The 15,564-nt window shown below is 54.7% G+C and overlaps 46 non-coding genes across 46 annotated transcripts; all 46 read left to right on the forward strand.

The window, feature by feature from the left end:
- The first annotated feature begins 356 nt into the window (after positions 1 to 356).
- Positions 357 to 438, forward strand: Trnal-cag. The gene has a single exon. It is a non-coding gene; the product is annotated as a tRNA-Leu (tRNA).
- A 279-nt stretch (positions 439 to 717) lies between these two features.
- On the forward strand, positions 718 to 789 carry Trnae-cuc. Its single transcript has one exon. It is a non-coding gene; the product is annotated as a tRNA-Glu (tRNA).
- A 383-nt stretch (positions 790 to 1,172) lies between these two features.
- On the forward strand, positions 1,173 to 1,244 carry Trnah-gug. The gene has a single exon. It is a non-coding gene; the product is annotated as a tRNA-His (tRNA).
- A 285-nt stretch (positions 1,245 to 1,529) lies between these two features.
- On the forward strand, positions 1,530 to 1,611 carry Trnal-aag. The gene has a single exon. It is a non-coding gene; the product is annotated as a tRNA-Leu (tRNA).
- Positions 1,612 to 1,691: 80 nt separating this feature from the next.
- On the forward strand, positions 1,692 to 1,773 carry Trnal-cag. Its single transcript has one exon. It is a non-coding gene; the product is annotated as a tRNA-Leu (tRNA).
- A 279-nt stretch (positions 1,774 to 2,052) lies between these two features.
- On the forward strand, positions 2,053 to 2,124 carry Trnae-cuc. The gene has a single exon. It is a non-coding gene; the product is annotated as a tRNA-Glu (tRNA).
- Positions 2,125 to 2,508: 384 nt separating this feature from the next.
- On the forward strand, positions 2,509 to 2,579 carry Trnah-gug. The gene has a single exon. It is a non-coding gene; the product is annotated as a tRNA-His (tRNA).
- A 288-nt stretch (positions 2,580 to 2,867) lies between these two features.
- Positions 2,868 to 2,949, forward strand: Trnal-aag. Its single transcript has one exon. It is a non-coding gene; the product is annotated as a tRNA-Leu (tRNA).
- An 80-nt stretch (positions 2,950 to 3,029) lies between these two features.
- On the forward strand, positions 3,030 to 3,111 carry Trnal-cag. Its single transcript has one exon. It is a non-coding gene; the product is annotated as a tRNA-Leu (tRNA).
- Positions 3,112 to 3,389: 278 nt separating this feature from the next.
- On the forward strand, positions 3,390 to 3,461 carry Trnae-cuc. Its single transcript has one exon. It is a non-coding gene; the product is annotated as a tRNA-Glu (tRNA).
- Positions 3,462 to 3,843: 382 nt separating this feature from the next.
- Positions 3,844 to 3,915, forward strand: Trnah-gug. Its single transcript has one exon. It is a non-coding gene; the product is annotated as a tRNA-His (tRNA).
- Positions 3,916 to 4,202: 287 nt separating this feature from the next.
- Trnal-aag lies at positions 4,203 to 4,284 on the forward strand. The gene has a single exon. It is a non-coding gene; the product is annotated as a tRNA-Leu (tRNA).
- An 80-nt stretch (positions 4,285 to 4,364) lies between these two features.
- Trnal-cag lies at positions 4,365 to 4,446 on the forward strand. Its single transcript has one exon. It is a non-coding gene; the product is annotated as a tRNA-Leu (tRNA).
- A 278-nt stretch (positions 4,447 to 4,724) lies between these two features.
- On the forward strand, positions 4,725 to 4,796 carry Trnae-cuc. The gene has a single exon. It is a non-coding gene; the product is annotated as a tRNA-Glu (tRNA).
- Positions 4,797 to 5,178: 382 nt separating this feature from the next.
- On the forward strand, positions 5,179 to 5,250 carry Trnah-gug. Its single transcript has one exon. It is a non-coding gene; the product is annotated as a tRNA-His (tRNA).
- Positions 5,251 to 5,537: 287 nt separating this feature from the next.
- Positions 5,538 to 5,618, forward strand: Trnal-aag. Its single transcript has one exon. It is a non-coding gene; the product is annotated as a tRNA-Leu (tRNA).
- Positions 5,619 to 5,699: 81 nt separating this feature from the next.
- Trnal-cag lies at positions 5,700 to 5,781 on the forward strand. The gene has a single exon. It is a non-coding gene; the product is annotated as a tRNA-Leu (tRNA).
- A 279-nt stretch (positions 5,782 to 6,060) lies between these two features.
- Trnae-cuc lies at positions 6,061 to 6,132 on the forward strand. The gene has a single exon. It is a non-coding gene; the product is annotated as a tRNA-Glu (tRNA).
- A 386-nt stretch (positions 6,133 to 6,518) lies between these two features.
- On the forward strand, positions 6,519 to 6,590 carry Trnah-gug. The gene has a single exon. It is a non-coding gene; the product is annotated as a tRNA-His (tRNA).
- A 287-nt stretch (positions 6,591 to 6,877) lies between these two features.
- Positions 6,878 to 6,959, forward strand: Trnal-aag. The gene has a single exon. It is a non-coding gene; the product is annotated as a tRNA-Leu (tRNA).
- An 80-nt stretch (positions 6,960 to 7,039) lies between these two features.
- Trnal-cag lies at positions 7,040 to 7,121 on the forward strand. The gene has a single exon. It is a non-coding gene; the product is annotated as a tRNA-Leu (tRNA).
- Positions 7,122 to 7,399: 278 nt separating this feature from the next.
- On the forward strand, positions 7,400 to 7,471 carry Trnae-cuc. The gene has a single exon. It is a non-coding gene; the product is annotated as a tRNA-Glu (tRNA).
- Positions 7,472 to 7,853: 382 nt separating this feature from the next.
- Positions 7,854 to 7,925, forward strand: Trnah-gug. Its single transcript has one exon. It is a non-coding gene; the product is annotated as a tRNA-His (tRNA).
- A 286-nt stretch (positions 7,926 to 8,211) lies between these two features.
- Positions 8,212 to 8,293, forward strand: Trnal-aag. The gene has a single exon. It is a non-coding gene; the product is annotated as a tRNA-Leu (tRNA).
- An 80-nt stretch (positions 8,294 to 8,373) lies between these two features.
- On the forward strand, positions 8,374 to 8,455 carry Trnal-cag. The gene has a single exon. It is a non-coding gene; the product is annotated as a tRNA-Leu (tRNA).
- A 278-nt stretch (positions 8,456 to 8,733) lies between these two features.
- Positions 8,734 to 8,805, forward strand: Trnae-cuc. Its single transcript has one exon. It is a non-coding gene; the product is annotated as a tRNA-Glu (tRNA).
- Positions 8,806 to 9,187: 382 nt separating this feature from the next.
- On the forward strand, positions 9,188 to 9,259 carry Trnah-gug. The gene has a single exon. It is a non-coding gene; the product is annotated as a tRNA-His (tRNA).
- A 287-nt stretch (positions 9,260 to 9,546) lies between these two features.
- Trnal-aag lies at positions 9,547 to 9,628 on the forward strand. The gene has a single exon. It is a non-coding gene; the product is annotated as a tRNA-Leu (tRNA).
- Positions 9,629 to 9,708: 80 nt separating this feature from the next.
- On the forward strand, positions 9,709 to 9,790 carry Trnal-cag. The gene has a single exon. It is a non-coding gene; the product is annotated as a tRNA-Leu (tRNA).
- A 278-nt stretch (positions 9,791 to 10,068) lies between these two features.
- On the forward strand, positions 10,069 to 10,140 carry Trnae-cuc. Its single transcript has one exon. It is a non-coding gene; the product is annotated as a tRNA-Glu (tRNA).
- A 382-nt stretch (positions 10,141 to 10,522) lies between these two features.
- On the forward strand, positions 10,523 to 10,594 carry Trnah-gug. The gene has a single exon. It is a non-coding gene; the product is annotated as a tRNA-His (tRNA).
- A 287-nt stretch (positions 10,595 to 10,881) lies between these two features.
- On the forward strand, positions 10,882 to 10,963 carry Trnal-aag. The gene has a single exon. It is a non-coding gene; the product is annotated as a tRNA-Leu (tRNA).
- An 80-nt stretch (positions 10,964 to 11,043) lies between these two features.
- Positions 11,044 to 11,125, forward strand: Trnal-cag. The gene has a single exon. It is a non-coding gene; the product is annotated as a tRNA-Leu (tRNA).
- A 278-nt stretch (positions 11,126 to 11,403) lies between these two features.
- On the forward strand, positions 11,404 to 11,475 carry Trnae-cuc. The gene has a single exon. It is a non-coding gene; the product is annotated as a tRNA-Glu (tRNA).
- A 382-nt stretch (positions 11,476 to 11,857) lies between these two features.
- Trnah-gug lies at positions 11,858 to 11,929 on the forward strand. Its single transcript has one exon. It is a non-coding gene; the product is annotated as a tRNA-His (tRNA).
- Positions 11,930 to 12,216: 287 nt separating this feature from the next.
- On the forward strand, positions 12,217 to 12,298 carry Trnal-aag. Its single transcript has one exon. It is a non-coding gene; the product is annotated as a tRNA-Leu (tRNA).
- Positions 12,299 to 12,378: 80 nt separating this feature from the next.
- Trnal-cag lies at positions 12,379 to 12,460 on the forward strand. The gene has a single exon. It is a non-coding gene; the product is annotated as a tRNA-Leu (tRNA).
- Positions 12,461 to 12,738: 278 nt separating this feature from the next.
- Positions 12,739 to 12,810, forward strand: Trnae-cuc. Its single transcript has one exon. It is a non-coding gene; the product is annotated as a tRNA-Glu (tRNA).
- A 382-nt stretch (positions 12,811 to 13,192) lies between these two features.
- Positions 13,193 to 13,264, forward strand: Trnah-gug. The gene has a single exon. It is a non-coding gene; the product is annotated as a tRNA-His (tRNA).
- Positions 13,265 to 13,551: 287 nt separating this feature from the next.
- Positions 13,552 to 13,633, forward strand: Trnal-aag. The gene has a single exon. It is a non-coding gene; the product is annotated as a tRNA-Leu (tRNA).
- Positions 13,634 to 13,713: 80 nt separating this feature from the next.
- Positions 13,714 to 13,795, forward strand: Trnal-cag. The gene has a single exon. It is a non-coding gene; the product is annotated as a tRNA-Leu (tRNA).
- A 278-nt stretch (positions 13,796 to 14,073) lies between these two features.
- Positions 14,074 to 14,145, forward strand: Trnae-cuc. The gene has a single exon. It is a non-coding gene; the product is annotated as a tRNA-Glu (tRNA).
- Positions 14,146 to 14,527: 382 nt separating this feature from the next.
- Positions 14,528 to 14,599, forward strand: Trnah-gug. The gene has a single exon. It is a non-coding gene; the product is annotated as a tRNA-His (tRNA).
- A 287-nt stretch (positions 14,600 to 14,886) lies between these two features.
- On the forward strand, positions 14,887 to 14,968 carry Trnal-aag. Its single transcript has one exon. It is a non-coding gene; the product is annotated as a tRNA-Leu (tRNA).
- An 80-nt stretch (positions 14,969 to 15,048) lies between these two features.
- On the forward strand, positions 15,049 to 15,130 carry Trnal-cag. Its single transcript has one exon. It is a non-coding gene; the product is annotated as a tRNA-Leu (tRNA).
- A 278-nt stretch (positions 15,131 to 15,408) lies between these two features.
- Positions 15,409 to 15,480, forward strand: Trnae-cuc. The gene has a single exon. It is a non-coding gene; the product is annotated as a tRNA-Glu (tRNA).
- Positions 15,481 to 15,564: the final 84 nt, after the last annotated feature.

Consider the following 15,564-nt stretch of genomic DNA (forward strand, 5'->3'; position numbering starts at 1 on the left):
GCTGCAGGGTGGCACTACCAGTTCATTATCAACACGCAATGCCGCCGCACCAGAGCGCGGCAGCTGCCTGTGTAGTTAATCTCTATTCGAAAAGGGCAGTTGTTTGAGGTGCAATGGATGAGCAGCCAGTTGCAGCAGAACAGGGAGGCTGTGTCGCGCACTGTTTCCACAAAAGCGAAGAACACTGACGCAGGTAGCGTGGCCGAGCGGTCTATAGGCGCTGGTTTAAGGCAACCAGTCTCTTCGGAGGCGTGGGGTTCGAATCCCACCGCTGCCAATTTTACTTCTCGTTTTTGTGCCATTGCGGTGTGGTCTCGTGGGTAAGAACGCAGCTCCTGTGACCGCCGTGGCGCGTAGGTAGCGTGGCCGAGCGGTCTAAGGCGCTGGTTTCAGGCACCAGTCTCTTCGGAGGCGTGGGTTCGAATCCCACCGCTGCCAATGTTTTCTGTCTCGAAGCCGTAGCAACTGATTACCCGCGACGAAAACAGCGCGGCAAGCCGTGAGCGTCTCTTTCTTAAATTGTCGTAGCAGCACAGTGCGTGGTGCAACGACAGGATTCACAGGCGCAGTTTGGTGTCACGATTGCTGGCGTTCGTCTCCACGAAATGTGTCCAGAGCACGACGTTTCTATAAGGTGGAAACGCTAATTTTTGCCGTTGTCGTCAAGTAGATTGTGTATAGCTTGCTGTGTTCGCAGGAGGAGCCCTGGCGTCGTTATCCGGTGTGGTCTAGTGGCTAGGATACCTGGCTCTCACCCAGGAGGCCCGGGTTCGATTCCCGGTACCGGAAATGCGCATTTTGTTGCTCCTCTTATGCGACTTGTCCCGACTTAGCTCGACTGACGCTCCGCTGACGCTTGCAGAAAACTACGTTAAGTACGATTCGTGGTGACAAGTGACGGCGAGAGCGATGCGACATGTATCCACCTCTTATCGAGGCACCTACCTGTGGTCAACAGAGCTGGAGGACTGCAAGACATTGCCACGGGGGTTGAATGCAGCTAACCACACTGCTTAGTGTCCTAACAGCGCAGACACGTTCGCTTGCCAGTATACATGTAATGGAGACCGCGTCTGACACAGCTGTGGGGAGACACAGTGGTGTGTGGGCTGAGCTTTGCTGTGCATCGCCAACTTGCAGTCGCGAGAACTGCTCTCGGCGGTGCTTCCGTGGCCGTGATCGTCTAGTGGTTAGGACATTGCGTTGTGGCCGCAATAACCCAGGTTCGAATCCTGGTCACGGCAAATTTTAAAGTTTTGCCTTGCTGTCGCTGCAGTGACGATTGTGACTCAGTGTTTGAAATCACAGTGCCCTCTTCATTTTCACTCATGTTCCGCAGGCTGCAGGTGGCACTACCAGTTCATTATCAACACGCAATGCCGCCGCACCAGAGCGCGGGCAGCTGCCTGTGTAGTTAATCTCTATTCGAAAAGGGCAGTTGTTGAGGTGCAATGGATGAGCAGCCAGTTGCAGCAGAACAGGGAGCTGTGTCGCGCACTGTTTCCACAAAAGCGAAGAACACTGACGCAGGTAGCGTGGCCGAGCGGTCTAAGGCGCTGGTTTAAGGCACCAGTCTCTTCGGAGGCGTGGGTTCGAATCCCACCGCTGCCAATTTTTACTTCTCGTTTTTGTGCCATTGCGGTGTGGTCTCGTGGGTAAGAACGCAGCTCCTGTGACCGCCGTGGCGCGTAGGTAGCGTGGCCGAGCGGTCTAAGGCGCTGGTTTCAGGCACCAGTCTCTTCGGAGGCGTGGGTTCGAATCCCACCGCTGCCAATGTTTTCTGTCTCGGAAGCCGTAGCACTGATTACCCGCGACGAAAACAGCGCGGCAAGCCGTGAGCGTCTCTTTCTTAAATTGTCGTAGCAGCACAGTGCGTGGTGCAACGACAGGATTCACAGGCGCAGTTTGGTGTCACGATTGCTGGCGTTCGTCTCCACGAAATGTGTCCAGAGCACGACGTTCTATAAGGTGGAAACGCTAATTTTTGCCGTTGTCGTCAAGTAGATTGTGTATAGCTTGCTGTGTTCGCAGGAAGGAGCCCTGGCGTCGTTATCCGGTGTGGTCTAGTGGCTAGGATACCTGGCTCTCACCCAGGAGGCCCGGGTTCGATTCCCGGTACCGGAAATGCGCATTTTGTTGCTCCTCTTATGCGGACTTGTCCCGACTTAGCTCGACTGACGCTCCGCTGACGCTTGCAGAAAACTACGTTAAGTACGATTCGTGGTGACAAGTGACGGCGAGAGCGATGCGACATGTATCCACCTCTTATCGAGGCACCTACCTGTGGTCAACAGAGCTGGAGGACTGCAAGACATTGCCACGGGGGGTTGAATGCAGCTAACCACACTGCTTAGTGTCCTAACAGCGCAGACACGTTCGCTTGCCAGTATACATGTAATGGAGACCGCGTCTGACACAGCTGTGGGGAGACACAGTGGTGTGTGGGCTGAGCTTTGCTGTGCATCGCCACTTGCAGTCGCGAGAACTGCTCTCGGCGGTGCTTCCGTGGCCGTGATCGTCTAGTGGTTAGGACATTGCGTTGTGGCCGCAATACCCAGGTTCGAATCCTGGTCACGGCAAATTTTAAAGTTTTGCCTTGCTGTCGCTGCAGTGACGATTGTGACTCAGTGTTTGAAATCACAGTGCCCTCTTCATTTTTCACTCATGTTCCGCAGGCTGCAGGTGGCACTACCAGTTCATTATCAACACGCAATGCCGCCGCACCAGAGCGCGGGCAGCTGCCTGTGTAGTTAATCTCTATTCGAAAAGGGCAGTTGTTTGAGGTGCAATGGGATGAGCAGCCAGTTGCAGCAGAACAGGGAGCTGTGTCGCGCACTGTTTCCACAAAAGCGAAGAACACTGACGCAGGTAGCGTGGCCGAGCGGTCTAAGGCGCTGGTTTAAGGCACCAGTCTCTTCGGAGGCGTGGGTTCGAATCCCACCGCTGCCAATTTTTACTTCTCGTTTTTGTGCCATTGCGGTGTGGTCTCGTGGGTAAGAACGCAGCTCCTGTGACCGCCGTGGCGCGTAGGTAGCGTGGCCGAGCGGTCTAAGGCGCTGGTTTCAGGCACCAGTCTCTTCGGAGGCGTGGGTTCGAATCCCACCGCTGCCAATGTTTTCTGTCTCGGAAGCCGTAGCACTGATTACCCGCGACGAAAACAGCGCGGCAAGCCGTGAGCGTCTCTTTCTTAAATTGTCGTAGCAGCACAGTGCGTGGTGCAACGACAGGATTCACAGGCGCAGTTTGGTGTCACGATTGCTGGCGTTCGTCTCCACGAAATGTGTCCAGAGCACGACGTTCTATAAGGTGGAAACGCTAATTTTTGCCGTTGTCGTCAAGTAGATTGTGTATAGCTTGCTGTGTTCGCAGGAGGAGCCCTGGCGTCGTTATCCGGTGTGGTCTAGTGGCTAGGATACCTGGCTCTCACCCAGGAGGCCCGGGTTCGATTCCCGGTACCGGAAATGCGCATTTTGTTGCTCCTCTTATGCGACTTGTCCCGACTTAGCTCGACTGACGCTCCGCTGACGCTTGCAGAAAACTACGTTAAGTACGATTCGTGGTGACAAGTGACGGCGAGAGCGATGCGACATGTATCCACCTCTTATCGAGGCACCTACCTGTGGTCAACAGAGCTGGAGGACTGCAAGACATTGCCACGGGGGTTGAATGCAGCTAACCACACTGCTTAGTGTCCTAACAGCGCAGACACGTTCGCTTGCCAGTATACATGTAATGGAGACCGCGTCTGACACAGCTGTGGGGAGACACAGTGGTGTGTGGGCTGAGCTTTGCTGTGCATCGCCACTTGCAGTCGCGAGAACTGCTCTCGGCGGTGCTTCCGTGGCCGTGATCGTCTAGTGGTTAGGACATTGCGTTGTGGCCGCAATAACCCAGGTTCGAATCCTGGTCACGGCAAATTTTAAAGTTTTGCCTTGCTGTCGCTGCAGTGACGATTGTGACTCAGTGTTTGAAATCACAGTGCCCTCTTCATTTTTCACTCATGTTCCGCAGGCTGCAGGTGGCACTACCAGTTCATTATCAACACGCAATGCCGCCGCACCAGAGCGCGGGCAGCTGCCTGTGTAGTTAATCTCTATTCGAAAAGGGCAGTTGTTTGAGGTGCAATGGATGAGCAGCCAGTTGCAGCAGAACAGGGAGCTGTGTCGCGCACTGTTTCCACAAAAGCGAAGAACACTGACGCAGGTAGCGTGGCCGAGCGGTCTAAGGCGCTGGTTTAAGGCACCAGTCTCTTCGGAGGCGTGGGTTCGAATCCCACCGCTGCCAATTTTTACTTCTCGTTTTTGTGCCATTGCGGTGTGGTCTCGTGGGTAAGAACGCAGCTCCTGTGACCGCCGTGGCGCGTAGGTAGCGTGGCCGAGCGGTCTAAGGCGCTGGTTTCAGGCACCAGTCTCTTCGGAGGCGTGGGTTCGAATCCCACCGCTGCCAATGTTTTCTGTCTCGGAAGCCGTAGCACTGATTACCCGCGACGAAAACAGCGCGGCAAGCCGTGAGCGTCTCTTTCTTAAATTGTCGTAGCAGCACAGTGCGTGGTGCAACGACAGGATTCACAGGCGCAGTTTGGTGTCACGATTGCTGGCGTTCGTCTCCACGAAATGTGTCCAGAGCACGACGTTCTATAAGGTGGAAACGCTAATTTTTGCCGTTGTCGTCAAGTAGATTGTGTATAGCTTGCTGTGTTCGCAGGAGGAGCCCTGGCGTCGTTATCCGGTGTGGTCTAGTGGCTAGGATACCTGGCTCTCACCCAGGAGGCCCGGGTTCGATTCCCGGTACCGGAAATGCGCATTTTGTTGCTCCTCTTATGCGACTTGTCCCGACTTAGCTCGACTGACGCTCCGCTGACGCTTGCAGAAAACTACGTTAAGTACGATTCGTGGTGACAAGTGACGGCGAGAGCGATGCGACATGTATCCACCTCTTATCGAGGCACCTACCTGTGGTCAACAGAGCTGGAGGACTGCAAGACATTGCCACGGGGGTTGAATGCAGCTAACCACACTGCTTAGTGTCCTAACAGCGCAGACACGTTCGCTTGCCAGTATACATGTAATGGAGACCGCGTCTGACACAGCTGTGGGGAGACACAGTGGTGTGTGGGCTGAGCTTTGCTGTGCATCGCCACTTGCAGTCGCGAGAACTGCTCTCGGCGGTGCTTCCGTGGCCGTGATCGTCTAGTGGTTAGGACATTGCGTTGTGGCCGCAATAACCCAGGTTCGAATCCTGGTCACGGCAAATTTTAAAGTTTTGCCTTGCTGTCGCTGCAGTGACGATTGTGACTCAGTGTTTGAAATCACAGTGCCCTCTTCATTTTTCACTCATGTTCCGCAGGCTGCAGGTGGCACTACCAGTTCATTATCAACACGCAATGCCGCCGCACCAGAGCGCGGGCAGCTGCCTGTGTAGTTAATCTCTATTCGAAAAGGGCAGTTGTTTGAGGTGCAATGGATGAGCAGCCAGTTGCAGCAGAACAGGGAGCTGTGTCGCGCACTGTTTCCACAAAAGCGAAGAACACTGACGCAGGTAGCGTGGCCGAGCGGTCTAAGGCGCTGGTTTAAGGCACCAGTCTCTCGGAGGCGTGGGTTCGAATCCCACCGCTGCCAATTTTTTACTTCTCGTTTTTGTGCCATTGCGGTGTGGTCTCGTGGGTAAGAACGCAGCTCCTGTGACCGCCGTGGCGCGTAGGTAGCGTGGCCGAGCGGTCTAAGGCGCTGGTTTCAGGCACCAGTCTCTTCGGAGGCGTGGGTTCGAATCCCACCGCTGCCAATGTTTTCTGTCTCGGAAGCCGTAGCACTGATTACCCGCGACGAAAACAGCGCGGCAAGCCGTGAGCGTCTCTTTCTTAAATTGTCGTAGCAGCACAGTGCGTGGTGCAACGACAGGATTCACAGGGCGCAGTTTGGTGTCACGATTGCTGGCGTTCGTCTCCACGAAATGTGTCCAGAGCACGACGTTCTATAAGGTGGAAACGCTAATTTTTGCCGTTGTCGTCAAGTAGATTGTGTATAGCTTGCTGTGTTCGCAGGAGGAGCCCTGGCGTCGTTATCCGGTGTGGTCTAGTGGCTAGGATACCTGGCTCTCACCCAGGAGGCCCGGGTTCGATTCCCGGTACCGGAAATGCGCATTTTGTTGCTCCTCTTATGCGACTTGTCCCGACTTAGCTCGACTGACGCTCCGCTGACGCTTGCAGAAAACTACGTTAAGTACGATTCGTGGTGACAAGTGACGGCGAGAGCGATGCGACATGTATCCACCTCTTATCGAGGCACCTACCTGTGGTCAACAGAGCTGGAGGACTGCAAGACATTGCCACGGGGGGTTGAATGCAGCTAACCACACTGCTTAGTGGTGTCCTAACAGCGCAGACACGTTCGCTTGCCAGTATACATGTAATGGAGACCGCGTCTGACACAGCTGTGGGGAGACACAGTGGTGTGTGGGCTGAGCTTTGCTGTGCATCGCCACTTGCAGTCGCGAGAACTGCTCTCGGCGGTGCTTCCGTGGCCGTGATCGTCTAGTGGTTAGGACATTGCGTTGTGGCCGCAATAACCCAGGTTCGAATCCTGGTCACGGCAAATTTTAAAGTTTTGCCTTGCTGTCGCTGCAGTGACGATTGTGACTCAGTGTTTGAAATCACAGTGCCCTCTTCATTTTTCACTCATGTTCCGCAGGCTGCAGGTGGCACTACCAGTTCATTATCAACACGCAATGCCGCCGCACCAGAGCGCGGGCAGCTGCCTGTGTAGTTAATCTCTATTCGAAAAGGGCAGTTGTTTGAGGTGCAATGGATGAGCAGCCAGTTGCAGCAGAACAGGGAGCTGTGTCGCGCACTGTTTCCACAAAAGCGAAGAACACTGACGCAGGTAGCGTGGCCGAGCGGTCTAAGGCGCTGGTTTAAGGCACCAGTCTCTTCGGAGGCGTGGGTTCGAATCCCACCGCTGCCAATTTTTACTTCTCGTTTTTGTGCCATTGCGGTGTGGTCTCGTGGGTAAGAACGCAGCTCCTGTGACCGCCGTGGCGCGTAGGTAGCGTGGCCGAGCGGTCTAAGGCGCTGGTTTCAGGCACCAGTCTCTTCGGAGGCGTGGGTTCGAATCCCACCGCTGCCAATGTTTTCTGTCTCGGAAGCCGTAGCACTGATTACCCGCGACGAAAACAGCGCGGCAAGCCGTGAGCGTCTCTTTCTTAAATTGTCGTAGCAGCACAGTGCGTGGTGCAACGACAGGATTCACAGGCGCAGTTTGGTGTCACGATTGCTGGCGTTCGTCTCCACGAAATGTGTCCAGAGCACGACGTTCTATAAGGTGGAAACGCTAATTTTTGCCGTTGTCGTCAAGTAGATTGTGTATAGCTTGCTGTGTTCGCAGGAGGAGCCCTGGCGTCGTTATCCGGTGTGGTCTAGTGGCTAGGATACCTGGCTCTCACCCAGGAGGCCCGGGTTCGATTCCCGGTACCGGAAATGCGCATTTTGTTGCTCCTCTTATGCGACTTGTCCCGACTTAGCTCGACTGACGCTCCGCTGACGCTTGCAGAAAACTACGTTAAGTACGATTCGTGGTGACAAGTGACGGCGAGAGCGATGCGACATGTATCCACCTCTTATCGAGGCACCTACCTGTGGTCAACAGAGCTGGAGGACTGCAAGACATTGCCACGGGGGTTGAATGCAGCTAACCACACTGCTTAGTGTCCTAACAGCGCAGACACGTTCGCTTGCCAGTATACATGTAATGGAGACCGCGTCTGACACAGCTGTGGGGAGACACAGTGGTGTGTGGGCTGAGCTTTGCTGTGCATCGCCACTTGCAGTCGCGAGAACTGCTCTCGGCGGTGCTTCCGTGGCCGTGATCGTCTAGTGGTTAGGACATTGCGTTGTGGCCGCAATAACCCAGGTTCGAATCCTGGTCACGGCAAATTTTAAAGTTTTGCCTTGCTGTCGCTGCAGTGACGATTGTGACTCAGTGTTTGAAATCACAGTGCCCTCTTCATTTTTCACTCATGTTCCGCAGGCTGCAGGTGGCACTACCAGTTCATTATCAACACGCAATGCCGCCGCACCAGAGCGCGGGCAGCTGCCTGTGTAGTTAATCTCTATTCGAAAAGGGCAGTTGTTTGAGGTGCAATGGATGAGCAGCCAGTTGCAGCAGAACAGGAGCTGTGTCGCGCACTGTTTCCACAAAAGCGAAGAACACTGACGCAGGTAGCGTGGCCGAGCGGTCTAAGGCGCTGGTTTAAGGCACCAGTCTCTTCGGAGGCGTGGGTTCGAATCCCACCGCTGCCAATTTTTACTTCTCGTTTTTGTGCCATTGCGGTGTGGTCTCGTGGGTAAGAACGCAGCTCCTGTGACCGCCGTGGCGCGTAGGTAGCGTGGCCGAGCGGTCTAAGGCGCTGGTTTCAGGCACCAGTCTCTTCGGAGGCGTGGGTTCGAATCCCACCGCTGCCAATGTTTTCTGTCTCGGAAGCCGTAGCACTGATTACCCGCGACGAAAACAGCGCGGCAAGCCGTGAGCGTCTCTTTCTTAAATTGTCGTAGCAGCACAGTGCGTGGTGCAACGACAGGATTCACAGGCGCAGTTTGGTGTCACGATTGCTGGCGTTCGTCTCCACGAAATGTGTCCAGAGCACGACGTTCTATAAGGTGGAAACGCTAATTTTTGCCGTTGTCGTCAAGTAGATTGTGTATAGCTTGCTGTGTTCGCAGGAGGAGCCCTGGCGTCGTTATCCGGTGTGGTCTAGTGGCTAGGATACCTGGCTCTCACCCAGGAGGCCCGGGTTCGATTCCCGGTACCGGAAATGCGCATTTTGTTGCTCCTCTTATGCGACTTGTCCCGACTTAGCTCGACTGACGCTCCGCTGACGCTTGCAGAAAACTACGTTAAGTACGATTCGTGGTGACAAGTGACGGCGAGAGCGATGCGACATGTATCCACCTCTTATCGAGGCACCTACCTGTGGTCAACAGAGCTGGAGGACTGCAAGACATTGCCACGGGGGTTGAATGCAGCTAACCACACTGCTTAGTGTCCTAACAGCGCAGACACGTTCGCTTGCCAGTATACATGTAATGGAGACCGCGTCTGACACAGCTGTGGGGAGACACAGTGGTGTGTGGGCTGAGCTTTGCTGTGCATCGCCACTTGCAGTCGCGAGAACTGCTCTCGGCGGTGCTTCCGTGGCCGTGATCGTCTAGTGGTTAGGACATTGCGTTGTGGCCGCAATAACCCAGGTTCGAATCCTGGTCACGGCAAATTTTAAAGTTTTGCCTTGCTGTCGCTGCAGTGACGATTGTGACTCAGTGTTTGAAATCACAGTGCCCTCTTCATTTTTCACTCATGTTCCGCAGGCTGCAGGTGGCACTACCAGTTCATTATCAACACGCAATGCCGCCGCACCAGAGCGCGGGCAGCTGCCTGTGTAGTTAATCTCTATTCGAAAAGGGCAGTTGTTTGAGGTGCAATGGATGAGCAGCCAGTTGCAGCAGAACAGGGAGCTGTGTCGCGCACTGTTTCCACAAAAGCGAAGAACACTGACGCAGGTAGCGTGGCCGAGCGGTCTAAGGCGCTGGTTTAAGGCACCAGTCTCTTCGGAGGCGTGGGTTCGAATCCCACCGCTGCCAATTTTTACTTCTCGTTTTTGTGCCATTGCGGTGTGGTCTCGTGGGTAAGAACGCAGCTCCTGTGACCGCCGTGGCGCGTAGGTAGCGTGGCCGAGCGGTCTAAGGCGCTGGTTTCAGGCACCAGTCTCTTCGGAGGCGTGGGTTCGAATCCCACCGCTGCCAATGTTTTCTGTCTCGGAAGCCGTAGCACTGATTACCCGCGACGAAAACAGCGCGGCAAGCCGTGAGCGTCTCTTTCTTAAATTGTCGTAGCAGCACAGTGCGTGGTGCAACGACAGGATTCACAGGCGCAGTTTGGTGTCACGATTGCTGGCGTTCGTCTCCACGAAATGTGTCCAGAGCACGACGTTCTATAAGGTGGAAACGCTAATTTTTGCCGTTGTCGTCAAGTAGATTGTGTATAGCTTGCTGTGTTCGCAGGAGGAGCCCTGGCGTCGTTATCCGGTGTGGTCTAGTGGCTAGGATACCTGGCTCTCACCCAGGAGGCCCGGGTTCGATTCCCGGTACCGGAAATGCGCATTTTGTTGCTCCTCTTATGCGACTTGTCCCGACTTAGCTCGACTGACGCTCCGCTGACGCTTGCAGAAAACTACGTTAAGTACGATTCGTGGTGACAAGTGACGGCGAGAGCGATGCGACATGTATCCACCTCTTATCGAGGCACCTACCTGTGGTCAACAGAGCTGGAGGACTGCAAGACATTGCCACGGGGGTTGAATGCAGCTAACCACACTGCTTAGTGTCCTAACAGCGCAGACACGTTCGCTTGCCAGTATACATGTAATGGAGACCGCGTCTGACACAGCTGTGGGGAGACACAGTGGTGTGTGGGCTGAGCTTTGCTGTGCATCGCCACTTGCAGTCGCGAGAACTGCTCTCGGCGGTGCTTCCGTGGCCGTGATCGTCTAGTGGTTAGGACATTGCGTTGTGGCCGCAATAACCCAGGTTCGAATCCTGGTCACGGCAAATTTTAAAGTTTTGCCTTGCTGTCGCTGCAGTGACGATTGTGACTCAGTGTTTGAAATCACAGTGCCCTCTTCATTTTTCACTCATGTTCCGCAGGCTGCAGGTGGCACTACCAGTTCATTATCAACACGCAATGCCGCCGCACCAGAGCGCGGGCAGCTGCCTGTGTAGTTAATCTCTATTCGAAAAGGGCAGTTGTTTGAGGTGCAATGGATGAGCAGCCAGTTGCAGCAGAACAGGGAGCTGTGTCGCGCACTGTTTCCACAAAAGCGAAGAACACTGACGCAGGTAGCGTGGCCGAGCGGTCTAAGGCGCTGGTTTAAGGCACCAGTCTCTTCGGAGGCGTGGGTTCGAATCCCACCGCTGCCAATTTTTACTTCTCGTTTTTGTGCCATTGCGGTGTGGTCTCGTGGGTAAGAACGCAGCTCCTGTGACCGCCCTGGCGCGTAGGTAGCGTGGCCGAGCGGTCTAAGGCGCTGGTTTCAGGCACCAGTCTCTTCGGAGGCGTGGGTTCGAATCCCACCGCTGCCAATGTTTTCTGTCTCGGAAGCCGTAGCACTGATTACCCGCGACGAAAACAGCGCGGCAAGCCGTGAGCGTCTCTTTCTTAAATTGTCGTAGCAGCACAGTGCGTGGTGCAACGACAGGATTCACAGGCGCAGTTTGGTGTCACGATTGCTGGCGTTCGTCTCCACGAAATGTGTCCAGAGCACGACGTTCTATAAGGTGGAAACGCTAATTTTTGCCGTTGTCGTCAAGTAGATTGTGTATAGCTTGCTGTGTTCGCAGGAGGAGCCCTGGCGTCGTTATCCGGTGTGGTCTAGTGGCTAGGATACCTGGCTCTCACCCAGGAGGCCCGGGTTCGATTCCCGGTACCGGAAATGCGCATTTTGTTGCTCCTCTTATGCGACTTGTCCCGACTTAGCTCGACTGACGCTCCGCTGACGCTTGCAGAAAACTACGTTAAGTACGATTCGTGGTGACAAGTGACGGCGAGAGCGATGCGACATGTATCCACCTCTTATCGAGGCACCTACCTGTGGTCAACAGAGCTGGAGGACTGCAAGACATTGCCACGGGGGTTGAATGCAGCTAACCACACTGCTTAGTGTCCTAACAGCGCAGACACGTTCGCTTGCCAGTATACATGTAATGGAGACCGCGTCTGACACAGCTGTGGGGAGACACAGTGGTGTGTGGGCTGAGCTTTGCTGTGCATCGCCACTTGCAGTCGCGAGAACTGCTCTCGGCGGTGCTTCCGTGGCCGTGATCGTCTAGTGGTTAGGACATTGCGTTGTGGCCGCAATAACCCAGGTTCGAATCCTGGTCACGGCAAATTTTAAAGTTTTGCCTTGCTGTCGCTGCAGTGACGATTGTGACTCAGTGTTTGAAATCACAGTGCCCTCTTCATTTTTCACTCATGTTCCGCAGGCTGCAGGTGGCACTACCAGTTCATTATCAACACGCAATGCCGCCGCACCAGAGCGCGGGCAGCTGCCTGTGTAGTTAATCTCTATTCGAAAAGGGCAGTTGTTTGAGGTGCAATGGATGAGCAGCCAGTTGCAGCAGAACAGGGAGCTGTGTCGCGCACTGTTTCCACAAAAGCGAAGAACACTGACGCAGGTAGCGTGGCCGAGCGGTCTAAGGCGCTGGTTTAAGGCACCAGTCTCTTCGGAGGCGTGGGTTCGAATCCCACCGCTGCCAATTTTTACTTCTCGTTTTTGTGCCATTGCGGTGTGGTCTCGTGGGTAAGAACGCAGCTCCTGTGACCGCCGTGGCGCGTAGGTAGCGTGGCCGAGCGGTCTAAGGCGCTGGTTTCAGGCACCAGTCTCTTCGGAGGCGTGGGTTCGAATCCCACCGCTGCCAATGTTTTCTGTCTCGGAAGCCGTAGCACTGATTACCCGCGACGAAAACAGCGCGGCAAGCCGTGAGCGTCTCTTTCTTAAATTGTCGTAGCAGCACAGTGCGTGGTGCAACGACAGGATTCACAGGCGCAGTTTGGTGTCACGATTGCTGGCGTTCGTCTCCACGAAATGTGTCCAGAGCACGACGTTCTATAAGGTGGAAACGCTAATTTTTGCCGTTGTCGTCAAGTAGATTGTGTATAGCTTGCTGTGTTCGCAGGAGGAGCCCTGGCGTCGTTATCCGGTGTGGTCTAGTGGCTAGGATACCTGGCTCTCACCCAGGAGGCCCGGGTTCGATTCCCGGTACCGGAAATGCGCATTTTGTTGCTCCTCTTATGCGACTTGTCCCGACTTAGCTCGACTGACGCTCCGCTGACGCTTGCAGAAAACTACGTTAAGTACGATTCGTGGTGACAAGTGACGGCGAGAGCGATGCGACATGTATCCACCTCTTATCGAGGCACCTACCTGTGGTCAACAGAGCTGGAGGACTGCAAGACATTGCCACGGGGGTTGAATGCAGCTAACCACACTGCTTAGTGTCCTAACAGCGCAGACACGTTCGCTTGCCAGTATACATGTAATGGAGACCGCGTCTGACACAGCTGTGGGGAGACACAGTGGTGTGTGGGCTGAGCTTTGCTGTGCATCGCCACTTGCAGTCGCGAGAACTGCTCTCGGCGGTGCTTCCGTGGCCGTGATCGTCTAGTGGTTAGGACATTGCGTTGTGGCCGCAATAACCCAGGTTCGAATCCTGGTCACGGCAAATTTTAAAGTTTTGCCTTGCTGTCGCTGCAGTGACGATTGTGACTCAGTGTTTGAAATCACAGTGCCCTCTTCATTTTTCACTCATGTTCCGCAGGCTGCAGGTGGCACTACCAGTTCATTATCAACACGCAATGCCGCCGCACCAGAGCGCGGGCAGCTGCCTGTGTAGTTAATCTCTATTCGAAAAGGGCAGTTGTTTGAGGTGCAATGGATGAGCAGCCAGTTGCAGCAGAACAGGGAGCTGTGTCGCGCACTGTTTCCACAAAAGCGAAGAACACTGACGCAGGTAGCGTGGCCGAGCGGTCTAAGGCGCTGGTTTAAGGCACCAGTCTCTTCGGAGGCGTGGGTTCGAATCCCACCGCTGCCAATTTTTACTTCTCGTTTTTGTGCCATTGCGGTGTGGTCTCGTGGGTAAGAACGCAGCTCCTGTGACCGCCGTGGCGCGTAGGTAGCGTGGCCGAGCGGTCTAAGGCGCTGGTTTCAGGCACCAGTCTCTTCGGAGGCGTGGGTTCGAATCCCACCGCTGCCAATGTTTTCTGTCTCGGAAGCCGTAGCACTGATTACCCGCGACGAAAACAGCGCGGCAAGCCGTGAGCGTCTCTTTCTTAAATTGTCGTAGCAGCACAGTGCGTGGTGCAACGACAGGATTCACAGGCGCAGTTTGGTGTCACGATTGCTGGCGTTCGTCTCCACGAAATGTGTCCAGAGCACGACGTTCTATAAGGTGGAAACGCTAATTTTTGCCGTTGTCGTCAAGTAGATTGTGTATAGCTTGCTGTGTTCGCAGGAGGAGCCCTGGCGTCGTTATCCGGTGTGGTCTAGTGGCTAGGATACCTGGCTCTCACCCAGGAGGCCCGGGTTCGATTCCCGGTACCGGAAATGCGCATTTTGTTGCTCCTCTTATGCGACTTGTCCCGACTTAGCTCGACTGACGCTCCGCTGACGCTTGCAGAAAACTACGTTAAGTACGATTCGTGGTGACAAGTGACGGCGAGAGCGATGCGACATGTATCCACCTCTTATCGAGGCACCTACCTGTGGTCAACAGAGCTGGAGGACTGCAAGACATTGCCACGGGGGTTGAATGCAGCTAACCACACTGCTTAGTGTCCTAACAGCGCAGACACGTTCGCTTGCCAGTATACATGTAATGGAGACCGCGTCTGACACAGCTGTGGGGAGACACAGTGGTGTGTGGGCTGAGCTTTGCTGTGCATCGCCACTTGCAGTCGCGAGAACTGCTCTCGGCGGTGCTTCCGTGGCCGTGATCGTCTAGTGGTTAGGACATTGCGTTGTGGCCGCAATAACCCAGGTTCGAATCCTGGTCACGGCAAATTTTAAAGTTTTGCCTTGCTGTCGCTGCAGTGACGATTGTGACTCAGTGTTTGAAATCACAGTGCCCTCTTCATTTTTCACTCATGTTCCGCAGGCTGCAGGTGGCACTACCAGTTCATTATCAACACGCAATGCCGCCGCACCAGAGCGCGGGCAGCTGCCTGTGTAGTTAATCTCTATTCGAAAAGGGCAGTTGTTTGAGGTGCAATGGATGAGCAGCCAGTTGCAGCAGAACAGGGAGCTGTGTCGCGCACTGTTTCCACAAAAGCGAAGAACACTGACGCAGGTAGCGTGGCCGAGCGGTCTAAGGCGCTGGTTTAAGGCACCAGTCTCTTCGGAGGCGTGGGTTCGAATCCCACCGCTGCCAATTTTTACTTCTCGTTTTTGTGCCATTGCGGTGTGGTCTCGTGGGTAAGAACGCAGCTCCTGTGACCGCCGTGGCGCGTAGGTAGCGTGGCCGAGCGGTCTAAGGCGCTGGTTTCAGGCACCAGTCTCTTCGGAGGCGTGGGTTCGAATCCCACCGCTGCCAATGTTTTCTGTCTCGGAAGCCGTAGCACTGATTACCCGCGACGAAAACAGCGCGGCAAGCCGTGAGCGTCTCTTTCTTAAATTGTCGTAGCAGCACAGTGCGTGGTGCAACGACAGGATTCACAGGCGCAGTTTGGTGTCACGATTGCTGGCGTTCGTCTCCACGAAATGTGTCCAGAGCACGACGTTCTATAAGGTGGAAACGCTAATTTTTGCCGTTGTCGTCAAGTAGATTGTGTATAGCTTGCTGTGTTCGCAGGAGGAGCCCTGGCGTCGTTATCCGGTGTGGTCTAGTGGCTAGGATACCTGGCTCTCACCCAGGAGGCCCGGGTTCGATTCCCGGTACCGGAAATGCGCATTTTGTTGCTCCTCTTATGCGACTTGTCCCGACTTAGCTCGACTGACGCTCCGCTGACGCTTGCAGAAAACTACGTT

This window comes from Schistocerca piceifrons, unplaced genomic scaffold, assembly GCF_021461385.2.
Source record: "Schistocerca piceifrons isolate TAMUIC-IGC-003096 unplaced genomic scaffold, iqSchPice1.1 HiC_scaffold_117, whole genome shotgun sequence".
Classification (NCBI taxonomy): domain Eukaryota; kingdom Metazoa; phylum Arthropoda; class Insecta; order Orthoptera; family Acrididae; genus Schistocerca; species Schistocerca piceifrons.